Here is a 13,797-nt window from a genome sequence, read left to right as displayed (position 1 = left end):
AGCTTGATATTCACCTGTTAGAAACTAACACCAACTCATACATACATATGATTCTTGAAATATTTTGCTGATATATTGCCGGCTGCTAGGTGTTGAAATTCTGTTTCATTGATTTTAAGTACAATTAGGGCTTAAAAATAATTTAACATGTTCTCAAGTTTTAAAACCTAAATAATATATGTTAAACAAATTAAAACTATTAATATAATGACTCAGATCCAAAGTTTTGATTTCTGTGTTTTCAAAGCCCTGGTAAAATAACAGAATAAATAACATATACTGTAAGACTCTCGCTCAAAAAAATAACCAAATATATATCGTCGTGACTTATCTTTCTGACTATACTGAGAACAGTAGCAGAAAATATGGGTAAAACAAGTAAGCAAAATTGAAAATCTTATCTTACAAATGAAAAAATAAACTAGGGCAGATTGAGCATTAGGACATGGCCCAGTGGTTCTGACTGTAGGATGCCGGTTCATTTAGTGTCCTTGAACGACATCCTGGGGCTCCAGCTTTTCCTCCTCACTGGGTCTGAGGTCACAGCTCCCAGGAAAATTAATTTCCCTGTTGGGAAACACATAACCAATGCACTCACATATACAAGGTGTTTTTATTCATAGATTCAGTAAATATATATTTTTTCTGGATTGAAACACTGTTCTCCTTTGAACTTGACGAATAGCCAAAGGTAAAGATCTTCCCAGAACATCTGACCGGTGCCTTAACCTAATCTTGATGAATATGCACCCAACAAACCCAGTGGAAAGGTTTTTGCAATAATGATGAATGGATATTGTTTCCAAATTTCCCTCCTAACCATTTAGCTTTGGTAATCATGTGCCAAATAATTCATAAAAATTGTGTTCATTTAAATGGTGTTAGTTGGACGAACTGATGAGAGAGTCTGGTCTACAGTGTACATTTTAGGGAACGGGTGGCAGAACGGGCTTTATTACCTATGTATACTTGTACCACTCCTGTATATTTGAATAATCTCATCCCTAAATGTATGACGCACTAAACAATACTGCCCTGAATGGCAGTACTCCTTGACTACCGCAGACTTTTTGATTAACTCTCTACCTCCTTTTGAGACCGTCCTCCGCTATTGCTTTCTTGTCCGCCTTGTCGCACACACCCTGAAACTTTAGATTTTTCGGAAAGATCGACCGAACAGTCTCCGAGATTATTGAGCTGTGCTCTGAACTATGTGCTGAAGAACTTGCTACTGACTTTTGAATTATTTCCCCAGAGGAATATAATCACTGGCGGAGAGTCAGACTTCCATTTCCCCTTTGCTTCTGCTTGGCGTGATTTCTTCGGCTTAGCATGTCTGGAGCATGCACACGCGAAATAAGTCACAAATGTGCATGAGTCATATTTATCAATAAGACTAACAAGACTAAAAAAATAAACAAATAAATGAGGCAAAAAAACAACACCACTCCAAGAAACTTGTTTAGCTGCAATACAATTTCCAAATGAATAATAATCATTTCTTAACAAATTGAATGACTTGAAGTGGAATTTATTACAAAAACTCTTGTTGTGATTGTGTTGCCTGCATTGTGTTGGGGTGGGTTAAGTACAGCATTTCTAGTACCCCTGCCCAAAACAAAATATTAATGAATAATAAATAGATATAGACCTTCAAGTCTTTGTTTCGAGTGCTGTGGGCAGTTTGTATTTAAAATCGTGCAGAAATGAAATTAAATCCGCATTGAGCACTTTTTGTGCCAAACTCCAAAGACTTGACTGGGCATTTTAAGTAAAAAGAGAGAAAATCGAAAATGATATTAGCCATTGTTGGTGTTCAACGTGACCACGGTGAAAAAAATCAAATGAAAAGATAACAAGTGACCGGCTCAATTTATCCACTTCCCCGAGAATAGGGAGCTCAATATTTATGCTCTTAATACCACTTCTTCTTGTTCTTCTTTTTCTTGTTCTTCTTGTTCTTCTTGTTCTTCCTGTTCTTCCTGTTCTTCTTCTTCTTCTTCTTCTTCTTCTTCCTGTTCTTCTTCTTCTTCTTCTTGTTTTTCTTCTTCTTCTTCTTCTTCTTGTTCTTCTTGTTCTTCTTGTTCTTCCTCTTTTTCTTGTTCTTTCTTGTTCTTCCTGTTCTTCTTGTTCTTCTTGTTCTTCTTGTCCTTCCTCTTTTTCTTGTTCTTTCTTGTTCTTCTTGCTCTTCTTGTTCTTCATGCTCGTCCTTGCTGCCTCCTACTTTCACCTTTGAGTCAATTCAGAGGAGAGGTCTGCTGCTCCACCCATCACTCTCTGGATGAAATGCATGAGGAGGGAACGCGCAAAGGACAAAGCTACAGCCCAGGTCTGTCAGCCACGGCTTTTTTTGTGTCCTTTGTAGCACGGCTACAGTATCATTAAATTCCAGGGGCATAGTGACAGGGACAGGGACATTAGGCTACACAGGTTACTGCTAATGTACAAAGGTGAGCGTTTCTCCTTGGGTGATCCAAAGTTAGTCTGACAAGCAGACAAGCCTCGACAAAATACCCCCATCTATATTTTATGGCGAACTGCTAAATAATTAGGAAAATGGAGCTTTGATCTTGCCAGAGCAGGTGAAGGTGATGAGGGGTACGAGGTGCCGCGTGCGATTTTACATATTCCGTCTTCCATATCGTGGCTCTCTGGCCGTGGGCAGAGCCAGGGCGAAACAACAATGGCGGCATCAACAACAGGGACTGATGAATGACTGCTGGGGTGGAGAAGGGGATCGAAGGGATTGATCCGAGCCCCGCTATCTCATCCCTGTTTTTACCCTCTGTCAAATAGGTGCCGAGCAGGGATGGATTCTGTCTAGTAAAAGCAGTGGATTAATGGAGGCAGGAGACGGGCTCTGGCTACGCCCCGCACCCGGCTGAGTGGTGCCATCCTCTGGGCAGAGTGGAGGAGGCAGAGGGGTTATCGACAGGGGGTCCAGGAGAGAGGGGGGGGGGGGGCTGTCGATGCCCCAGGTGGAGCAGGGAGAGAAATGAGGGAGGGAGAGCGTCCACGCACTACCCCCGCCCGCACACGTCGGCATGAGTGCGCGCACGTGCAGAGACGACGCTGAACCCCGTGCCAAAATGCTGAAGCCGGCATAATGATAGATGGTTAGTGGGTTGAGCATCTTGTTCACCTTTGTTCACACTCCCTGCTCCGTGAGTTCAGTGGCCGTGGTAATGAATATGCATGTGTCCGCGAATGATGTTCGCAAATTCAACACAGAGCTTATGAATTGCCCGTTGCTCCGAGTTAATGACACAAACATAACCCTTTGTTCAATTTCCATTGACTTCCCGTGTAGCAGATTAATTGTCTGACTTGAAATTACAATGGATGTTTCCAGCGCATGGAGATGTGTTCTGTAAACATGGATTGCATAAGTCTAATGAAGGGAAAATAAAATATGTCTTAATCGTTGTGGGTATTAAATCAGCACTAATGGCGGAACATATAAGAGAGAATAATTCATCGTTTCCAACAATAGCGCAATTAACAGAGCTGCACCCGATCGAGTCATCAACCGGTTAGACCCCCGAGAGGTCATCCGGATGAAACGTTGAAGGTCACGAGGCAGGTGCGGGGCTGGCGGTATCGTGGACAGTTTTGCATAGACCTACTGTTTTGAAAAGGGAGAGTGGAGAATTTCAGTATGCTACCGGCGTCCATTCTCTCTCTCTCTCTCTCTCTCTCTCTCTCTGTCACTGTCTCTCGCCTGATTTGTTTCTTTCTCTTCCCGCGCCTTTCTCGCCCTCAGCACATCCCTCCCTTGAAACATCACTGACAATTTCTCAATGCGGCAGAAGTGCTAATGCCGGTTTTCACAAAAGTGGCCTCGGTAAGACAACAGGGTGTGCCATGTCTCAGATTAATGACCACTTAAATGCGAGCGGACAGCGGCGGAATTAGCAAGAACCTCACCCCCACCCCCATCCCCACCACCACCACCACCCAAACCCCTCTGTTTGTTTTCTTTAGATGCGCCTCTGCTGATGTCTAATTAAAAAATGCTTGGTGAAATGTGCGCTTCCCACTTATCTCTCCCTGTCAATCACTTTGAAGACAACGAAATGATGTTGTCCCTATTATGTGCTCCCTCTCCGACGGACGTGTTTGATGGGCGATCGCCGGGGGTCAAGAGGGCCGCCGGGCTCCGTAGACGCCGAGGAGAGTAGAAGTCCGGACGGATATGAATTGCGACTCTTTCATTCCCAGTTGAAAGCACAAGTTTCGCAGCTGAAGACGGAAGCCGGTACCAAAGCCGCAACGCCATTAAACGGCGACGAAATACAAAGGGCGCGTCAGCCCTCCGAACAGAGTTGAGGGAACATTTGCACACAGACGTAATTAGATATCGTTTGACCCCCAACGGGAGACAACGCCGCCCAGTGAGAGGGTCAACGGAGCGGCATGAGTGTTGATTAAATACGACGGTGTTTGTTTGACAGGTGGATTCTGGAAATGGGCCGCAGGCGGAGAATGCTCACATTTACAGCAGTTATTATTTTACATGTGAAAACTATGAACTGTGGCTGGCGGATATCGACAGAATGATATATCTTGAAGTTGTTTTGGCGAACATCTCGTTATCGACTGTTGACGATGTTTCGGGGACGACCACTGTTACACACAATAAATATTTGAGAAATAACCATTAGTAATGTGATTATTATGACCAAGCGAGTATTGATTAGAACAGCTAGAATATTCTGTGAAAGTTCAGCCATTTCTATTTCTTTACTGTCACCCAGACTTAAAGACAACATTTAACTACATCTCGATATTACAATAGCCAAAATCACAGACTATAGTGTTGTCTTATTACATCAATTTATTGCCCAGCCCTAATGTATCACAATACATATATCAAATTATATCAAATGATCTATTTCTAATTATACAGTATATATATATATATACTGAAGAGGTTTATTTGTCACATACATATACATACTTAATTGTAATATATATATATATATATATATATATATGTAATAAAATATTTATTACCTTATATTTATCTATATAAATGTATACATATATTTCTTATTTATTAAGAAAGACATTTTTCTATGTGGGCCTTACAGAAGGGATCAATTCACTGACAACTTTGATATAAATGGAAAAATGTTTCTCAATCGTTATTGTGCAGAACATTTAAAATGTTCTACCTTTAAATTAATTGAATTGGTTTGCTAAAATTTTTAATTTTGGTCCATCTACCTCCCAAATCCCAATGCACCTCCTGGGGCAGATGAGGGTGTTAGAGAAGATAAGTAGAAGTTAAAAAAACCAAGCCCTAGGGAGTTTCTGCCGAAGAACCAGAAGTTCTGTGTGGCCCAAAAATGCATCATTCAGTCTTGGGAGGAAGCTGTAATGAAGCTGGGGAGAAAACGGGATTGGGAATCAAGAGATTGTCCGACAAGGCACAGGCAGAGGGCTTGTGAGGTCGGTGATGGATTACTTTCTGTGAACAAGGGGAGAGGACGTGAAGTACTTTTTCTACTGTCCCCGTTCGTCCTATTTGTCTGTGTCACGGCCAAATACAGATGTACGGGCGCGAGCGAGGGGTTCATTGTGCAGAGGGTTTGGTTTAAAGCACACCCCGTTGCAATCATCAATTCAATCTGTTGTCTAATCCCAACCAAGAAGCTCCACTTGTGGCTCGCTGCCGCTGCAAAATTAAGTCCTTGTGGGGAAACTCCGGCCGCTGACTCGAGCGGCTGCCTGCAGAGATTTACAAAAGCGCAGCGTGAGAATGGGCTATTTCACTCTGTTACCGCAGCTGTGCATAATCTGCGCCGTGGCTATTAAAAGGTTGACACGTGTCAGAGATATCCACCACCTGCAACACCGAGAGGGAGGATCACGACTGAGAACATTTTGGGGTCACACACACCGTATGAAGACGATGTAATGACCTTCCTCCCTTTTCCCCCTCTCCCTCCGTCTGCCACGGGGGCTCTCTTTTCCAGTGATCCCGGGCACACATCAGCGCAGTGGTACCTTGCAAACCTCCTGTCACATAAAATAAATTGCCTTCGCCGTGAATGGGTCAAAACAACACAGAGATGTCATTATTTCGCTGCAATTGATCATACCTCGGGAAACACCAAGTCAATAGTTTCTATAATTGCAATGTCTCCGGGCCCTTAGAGGTTCTTCACTTTGTGCTCCCTCCGTCCTTTTCTTCTTCCTCACGATTTGTATTTCCGTGCTGAATATTTTGTCAGCGTTGTCGTACTCCTTGAGTTTAGAGGAGCTTTGAATGACAGGCTTACCGCATGGTTCTGCTTCCCGTACACAGGCTTTGAAAAAAAAGTCAACCCTCCTCCTCTCTGTCGCCCCTTAATAACATAACACTATATTAATCCACAAATATAAACAGAGGCCTCCAATGCCACCGCATGAACCAAATTATGTGTGCGCTGAAGGATCATGAAAATTTGGATAACTCAAGTGACTTTGAATGAAACTTAAGGAGATTTATTTGGCGTTTTGTTCTTTTTATTTCCTTCTGTGGCCTTATTTCAACCAAACTACTTATTTAAATGAAAGAAATCACGCAGTGGGCATTCGAACCATATTAAAGTAATGAAAAGGAGTTGCTCTGTTGGGATTGAAGTCTTAACAAGGGCGAAGCGTTCATACTTTTATAATGAGGTCAAGCCCAGTATTTCAGGGCTTTCATGGCGTTTCCATCGAAACATTGTGAAATCCTCCAACTCCCTGAACTTTTAATTGTTGCAGTCAATATATTTTTCTAAAAGGAAATTACACAGTGCTCAATTCAAGTATCATTTTTTAGAATTGTGATTGGAGGCAATTTCTGTATATGCATATAAATATTCGTAAAGGCGTATATTCAGCACACGTTAAGTATACTTCTTCAGTAACTGATGCCTTAATCTACAGTAGCACATATTGCATACATATATATACGACATGATATACGACTTAATATGTGAAACATGTCATCCACACATGCTGCATTGAGTCTGTAACCATCTGCTCCTGCCGCTGAATTTCTCTTATGCACAAAAGGCGAACAGACTCCTGGCAAGAGGCCCCCACTCATCGTCTCATATGCATAACAGCTAATTAATGAGTTACCTGTGAGAGAAGGTGAATAGATCTTTCATGGTTCTAATGGGAAATTAAAAAATGGCTAACAACCCTGAATCAGCCAAACTAATGTGGAGTGCTGCTGGGGCCCCGCTGATCCAAGTCATAGCGCCACCGAAACTGCCAGAGCGCACAGAAGAGAACAGGACCAAGTGCAAGAGGATTCCATAACTGGCAGGACTAATGAGCGCCAATACTAAGGAAGAAGATAAAAGAAACATGGCGATCCAGCGGGGAGTGGAGAAAATGACTGAACAGGGAGTGCTCTGTTTCGGCTGAGACTAGTGAACCCAAGTGCAAGACACAGAAACAGGAAATTGGTAATATGAACAGGAGTATATTGAAGGCATCAAGGGGGTAAGAAGATGGCAGGCGGGGTGGGTCGAGCAGAAAGGCAGGCCAGGCAGGTAGGACAGGCGGGCGGGTAGACAGATAGGTCAGGCAGGCTGGGAACCGGAGAGTAGGTAAATGGGAAATCAGGGAAAGATTACAATAAGTATCGGGAACCCAACACTGAAAATCCTCTGACATAAGAATAAACACAGAGCAGCCGAGAGCAAGCCTAACATGGTAGTCTTAACAACGATCTGGCGATGAGCAGATGGAAAGCTGTGGTCCCTGGCGCTTAGTGGTGTGGCCGTGGGGGGGTCCCAGACCCCACAAGGGTGTTAGGGGGGCTAGGTGGTGGCACCCGCTCTTGTCCCTGGGTTGAGCTGGCCGGTCCCTGGGGGCTCAGCGACCCCTGCGCTGAACACACTCGGCTATGTAGAATGGAGCTCGGGGCCATCGGCTGGATGGGGGGTCTGGTCAGTTGTGCTGGGGCGGGCCCCGCCCTTGCGAAAGGGTGCGGGTGGGCGCGGGTAGGCGCGGGCGGGCGCGGCAACCTGGCTCCGTGCCTGGGGTCTGTGCCTGAAGCCCGCGGCCTGGGTTGCGCGCCTGTGGCTGCGTCTTGTGCCTGCACATGGGGAAGGGTTGTATGTGTGCACCTCACGGGTGCGCAATCTCCTCGTGCTCTCTGGGTTATGCTCTTCAGGGCCGGGCGTTGGTGTGGCTCCGCGGTCTTCCGGCTTCTCTGTGGGCTGAGGGGTCTTTTGTGGCTGCAGGGCAGGGTGCTGGGGGCTTTCCTGCGGCCGTGGGGTGTCTGTACAGGTGCGTCCTGCGGCCTCAGGGGTGGCTTCGGGGCCCTTTCCCACTGCTTGGAGGCGCTATGCTATAATACCAACCTTATACACCAGAACCAAGTGGGACAAGTCCTGTACACTCACCAGTGGACCCTTCACACACACACACACACGCACACACACGCAGAAACACACACACACACACACACACACACACACACACACACAGACACACACACACACACACACACGCACACACATACACACACACACACATACAGGCGGTCCCATCACAGGCACACACACACCACCAGCACCTGCTTTGAACACACCCCAACACCCTCCTGGTCACATCCCTCTCCTTTTCGTCCTCATTTACTGTCATAACTATGGCAATGGCATATAAATCATTTGTGTTGTATGGCCAGCATGCTGACAGCACAGGTTTAAAAAAAAAAAAAAAGGGAAAGCCAGGGTTGATATACTGCCAGGTGATGAGTAGATGGATCGTGAGTGAGAGGGCAGAGCAGTGAGGTGAATGACGTCATCAGGAGAGAGTCGGCGAGCAGACACGCCCGCAACACACACACACACAAAGACACAGCCAGAAGAGAGAGAGAGCGAGAGAGAGAGAGAGAGAGAGAGAGAGAGAGAGAGAGAGAGAGAGAGAGAGAGAGAGAGACAGGCAAGGTGGAAGAGGAGGCAGAAGTGGAGGCTGTGACCTGCTCTTTGTGTATCCAGGAGACCGTTATCTGATTAGGAAGCAAACTATTGAATATGATTTATCGGTAATAAATCATGAAAATTGGTGAACATGATCCGATATTATGACATTTGACATGGGGCTGAAATATGAAATATTGTATTAAAGTATTAAAGTACATATGTATATATATGTGTATAAATAAAGTATCGTCAAAATGACATTTTTCATCAGTCTAATGTTTTCAGGCCCTGAGGGAGTTCCTTTCTATCATCTATGATGAAGATGATATGAATCCAAGCTCTTCCAAACTCGAACCGAACTATGGTTTGGACTTTATACTTACTATTCCATGTGTCATCCCTGAGGATGTTATCAGATTGGAACACATTGTGGTTGAAGAAACCTATTTTCCATCTACTTTAATGTAGCATGCATATGATTTTTTTTGGGGGGGCGGGGGGGCTAAGAACATCATCAGCTTTGAAATGACTTTCATTCCTCGAGGCGGGATCTCCGGGGATCACAACGATTGATTGAATGATTGTCATCAGACAGAGATACATCAAGGAACTCGGCTGCCGTGGGAATAGCGGGAGCGGGGTGTCGTGGAGATATTCTGACGCACGCGAGAACGGAACGGCTTGGAAGCGCTTTCAAAAAGACGCCACGAGAGAAGTGTGACACACTGTGATTAGTTACATATGAGATTTATTATTAGCTTATTTGACGAGAATTGCACACATAATGTAAAGGCCTACCAAGCTCAAAATCCGAGACCCACCTGAATAAAAACAGTGTTATTTGTCATTTTTGGTCCAAAGCCTTCGCCGCGGCTCACCTTCACGCGTCCTTTTTCACCTCTGTGCGTATCCTGCCGCGGAACGTCCTCCGGAAATATCAGGCGGGAAGCGTCGCACGCGGACCAGAGCGGGAGACTGTTAAATTTAAAGCCGGCGACGTCGACACCCTTCGAGTCCCCCCTTTAACACCTCCTTCCGACTTCACCTCCTCTCTCAGCAAACACGGCTTAATCTGAAACACAAACCCAGGGTTGCCGGAGTCACTTCACATCTTGTCAGGACAATATTTTCGCTGCCTCCTTTTCCCCGGTGGCGATGACCTTCCCACGTCTCGCTGATCTGCTCGGGCGCAGACACCCAGCCAAAGTTGACAGGGCTGCGAAAGGCGGCCAGACGTCTCTAAATCTACGATTCCAGCTCCGCCTTGTTCCGGCCCGGCTTGGCGGGGACGGCGGCGGCGGCGCCTTCGAGCCCATTAGTCCGAGTGGGAGACACCAGAGAAGGGAGAGGGGTTGTTTTTTTTGTGGGGTTTTTTTTGGTAGGGGGGCGGGCATCTGACGGAATCAGAGCCACGGCGTCGTCTAGCAGAGCCCCTCGTTTTTCTGTCCGGCCCCGATTGAAATATTTAGCCGGTGTTTGTGAAAGGGCGGGCGTTGTTTCAATTTGCACTTCTTGTAAATGCTCCTTTGTTAAATTATTCATCTGCATAAATGTGCAAACACGCTTGCCGTGCATGGCGGTGTAAACAGCGGAAAAACACATTTTAATCTGGAACCCGAAATTCATACTGAAAGGAGATTCACATCGCATTACTTCCACGCAGAGTTGCAGCACTTTGCAATAAATGAATCCATCTTGACTTGCAAATGGTTGGAGTCGGTTTCCTTTTTTTTTTTGGTGTTGTTTTTAAATTAACTGAATTACATCATGGCTGGACAGAGCCCGTTTGCAAACGCTCTCCCACATTTTGTTTACAGGTTTGGTTCATGGTGCGAGGCTTAATGGCGGCTAATGCTCCATGGCAGTTATTCTCTGGTTAACACACTTAACAAACAAAACAGCCATTGACTGTGGCACTTTAAATAACTCCGCTCCCGTCGCTCTCAAACAGCGGGATAGAGTGATGTTTGCGCTTGACAGCTAGAGGTGTGCGCACGGAGCTCTATGTTGTTCGTGGGCTAGTCTGTGTCTCCCTGCTTCCCATCACAGATGGAGAGGAGTGCCCCAGGTAAATAGAGAGAAAGCCAACAATATGACGCCGGGATGACCAGCCTCCCACCGGAAGATAACAGCGGAACAGAGGGATTGTGGAATCCGGGCAACAATAGATAATTAGTCAGGAACATCTGTTGGAGGAGTTTCCTTTACCTCGGTGGATCACGGATCTTAAATCACTGTTTGGTGAGAGGCACGGGCTCCTGCGCTTATTTACTCTTGTAAATCATTTGTAATAATCTACAGGATCCCCCTGTACATGTATTCTGCCATACGGGCACGTACAGGGGGTAAGCATAGGGTGGTACATCAAAACACGATACAAAAACATCTATCAGATGAATATTAAATGAGTTGGAAGAGAATTAAACATTTCCCAAATCTGAACTTTGCCGGGCCTTATCTGTAACCTATTTAAAGTTTAATCTCTCATCTCAGCCTTGGTCAAAAAAAAAAATTAAATATATATATATATATATATATATATATATATATATATATATATATATATATATATATATATATATATATATCCTATTTCTGCAAATTATATCAAAAGAAAAAAACATATTTGCTGATTTATTCAGTCTATCCGCAGGGAAGTGCGGCATGGTATCTGCATATCACAGTGCCATACTGTGGGCGCTGCAGTTTCCTCCTGGTGGAAGGAACGCTGCCGAGCTGTCGCCAGATTGGATTTCTCGATTCGGCCCTGTCACCGTTTAATGAACATCAGCTTGAGAGACTGTCGGGATGACGGGAAAAACACACGCTGCGGAGGAGGACGATGAGCGGGTGGGGCGGGGGATCCTGCATGGGAAACACGTCGCCGAGTCTCATTCAGCCATGTGACAGTTTACGCCAGACTCCTTTCACAGCAATATTTAGGAATGATGCCTTAACTTCGCCGCCATCGTCAGCCTGCCCCCCCTGAGCCCATCAGACGCCTCGTCGCCGCGGACCCAACTTCTGCGGCAGCGGCGGCGGGTCCGAAGAATAAGATCTTCTCTGCCACCACCTCCTCCTACGGCAGCTATTGACACCTTGGCACTAAATAAATAAATAAATAAATAAATAAATAAGTAGGTTAATAAATAAATAAATAGTTGCACACGCATCCCGAAATGGGGCCAAGGAGAAAAGAAGGTTGTTAGAAAACCATCAGAATGTCATTTTGTGCGCGCGGCGCTCTCCCCATTCAGATAGATAGATAGCTTCACTCCCATTAACCTGTTCAGAGGTTGCCAAGAGAGGAAGTAGTATTTTCTCATTTTCTGTAAACTCCACCTTGCCTGTACACACACAAACACACACACACACACACACACACACACACACACACACACACACACACACACACACAGACACACACACACACGCACATGCACACGCGATGACACACACGCCACCTCCCTCCCTTCCTTTTCCCGCCGCCGTTCTTCTACCGCCTCTTTTCCGTCCGTCTCAGTAAGTATTACAAAAGATAATTTCCTTTTTCAAATTACAGCGGGCCTCTCCGCTGACCCGGGGGCTTTGTGCTAATGCAGTGTGGGAGTTCAGAGTGTCTCTGATGAGGAACTGGAGCTGGGATGTCTGATGACACCGCACGACCCCCGGCCAACAGGGGTTCACGGTTTTTCGGGTGATGCTCGGGGTCCTTGCGTTTCCCGAAATTCCTCCGCTAAAACAAATTTCCGATAGGCCGCGTTTGCACCACGCGCAAGTGCGTGAGTGAGAAGGCGCGGTGAGGAAGGTTTGGTGTTGACGGGGGGGTGGGGGCTGTCAGGAGGTTTGAGTGACTTGCCGGAGGAACTGTGGGCTGTGGACCGCGAGCTCTGACACACACACACACACACACACACACACACACACACACGCACACACTCACACAAGCCCAAACAGAACTAATCGCTTCTGAGTCCAATCAGGCGTAACGCCGAGAAGAGAAACACAGGGAGGACGAGGTGTCAGGTACAGGGAGGAACACTTTGATATTAAAATTCCAGGCGTCTACAAGTCATCCAGAGCAGGATAATCCCATTAGGCCTTGGGTCACAGCAGTGTGTACAGAGAGAGTGAGAGGGGGGCGGGCGGGGGAGGGGAGGGGGGCGCGACTAACTTCAAAATAAACTGCTTACGGTTTGACGGGAATAATACAAACGGCCGTCAGAAATAACATCAAGCTCCCCACCCGAAGTGAATTACGAGGCACGATTTTTTTTGTTTATTTATTTATTTTTTTGGAACGGGAAAACCCGCGGTTATTGAAAAGGGGAGAGCGAGGCGATGCAATTAGATAAAAAACAAGCGCGAGAACTTTCGCGATTCCGCCAGTGTTCTACAGTTCATCTTTGGGTGTGTTTGCTCCAGAATGCCGCAGTGTTTCATTACAGTCTGTCAGCTTCCATTACAAAGAGAGAAAATCTAATTTTGCCCGTTGTATCTGACAGTTTTCAAACTAATTCATCCTGTCAACGCACGGCCCTGGCAAACCTGCCAGATGGCGCTTGTGTAAATGAGAGCTTTGTTTTCCCCGGATATGTTTGCGAGGGGGCAGGACCTCTCTTGATTCGGATCTGAATAGACATTCTGGGCTTTGAACGGCGAGTGAAACGTTGTATACAGTAACGCACCGAAAAAGAAATGCGGCCGCCTTGCTCACGTCACACGATTGATTGAAGGCGGCAACAAAATACTCCTGCAGCATATTCCTCACCCTTTGACAGAATCCTGAGGCCTCGCCGTCACGTATAGAGATTGTTCCGTACACGCGCGGGTCGAGGGCAACGCTCTTAAACGCCCGCACGCGCCCAGCCGGCGGCGG

Source organism: Zeus faber (genome assembly GCF_960531495.2).
Source record: "Zeus faber genome assembly, chromosome: 5".
Classification (NCBI taxonomy): domain Eukaryota; kingdom Metazoa; phylum Chordata; class Actinopteri; order Zeiformes; family Zeidae; genus Zeus; species Zeus faber.
This window is presented reverse-complemented; position numbering follows the sequence as displayed.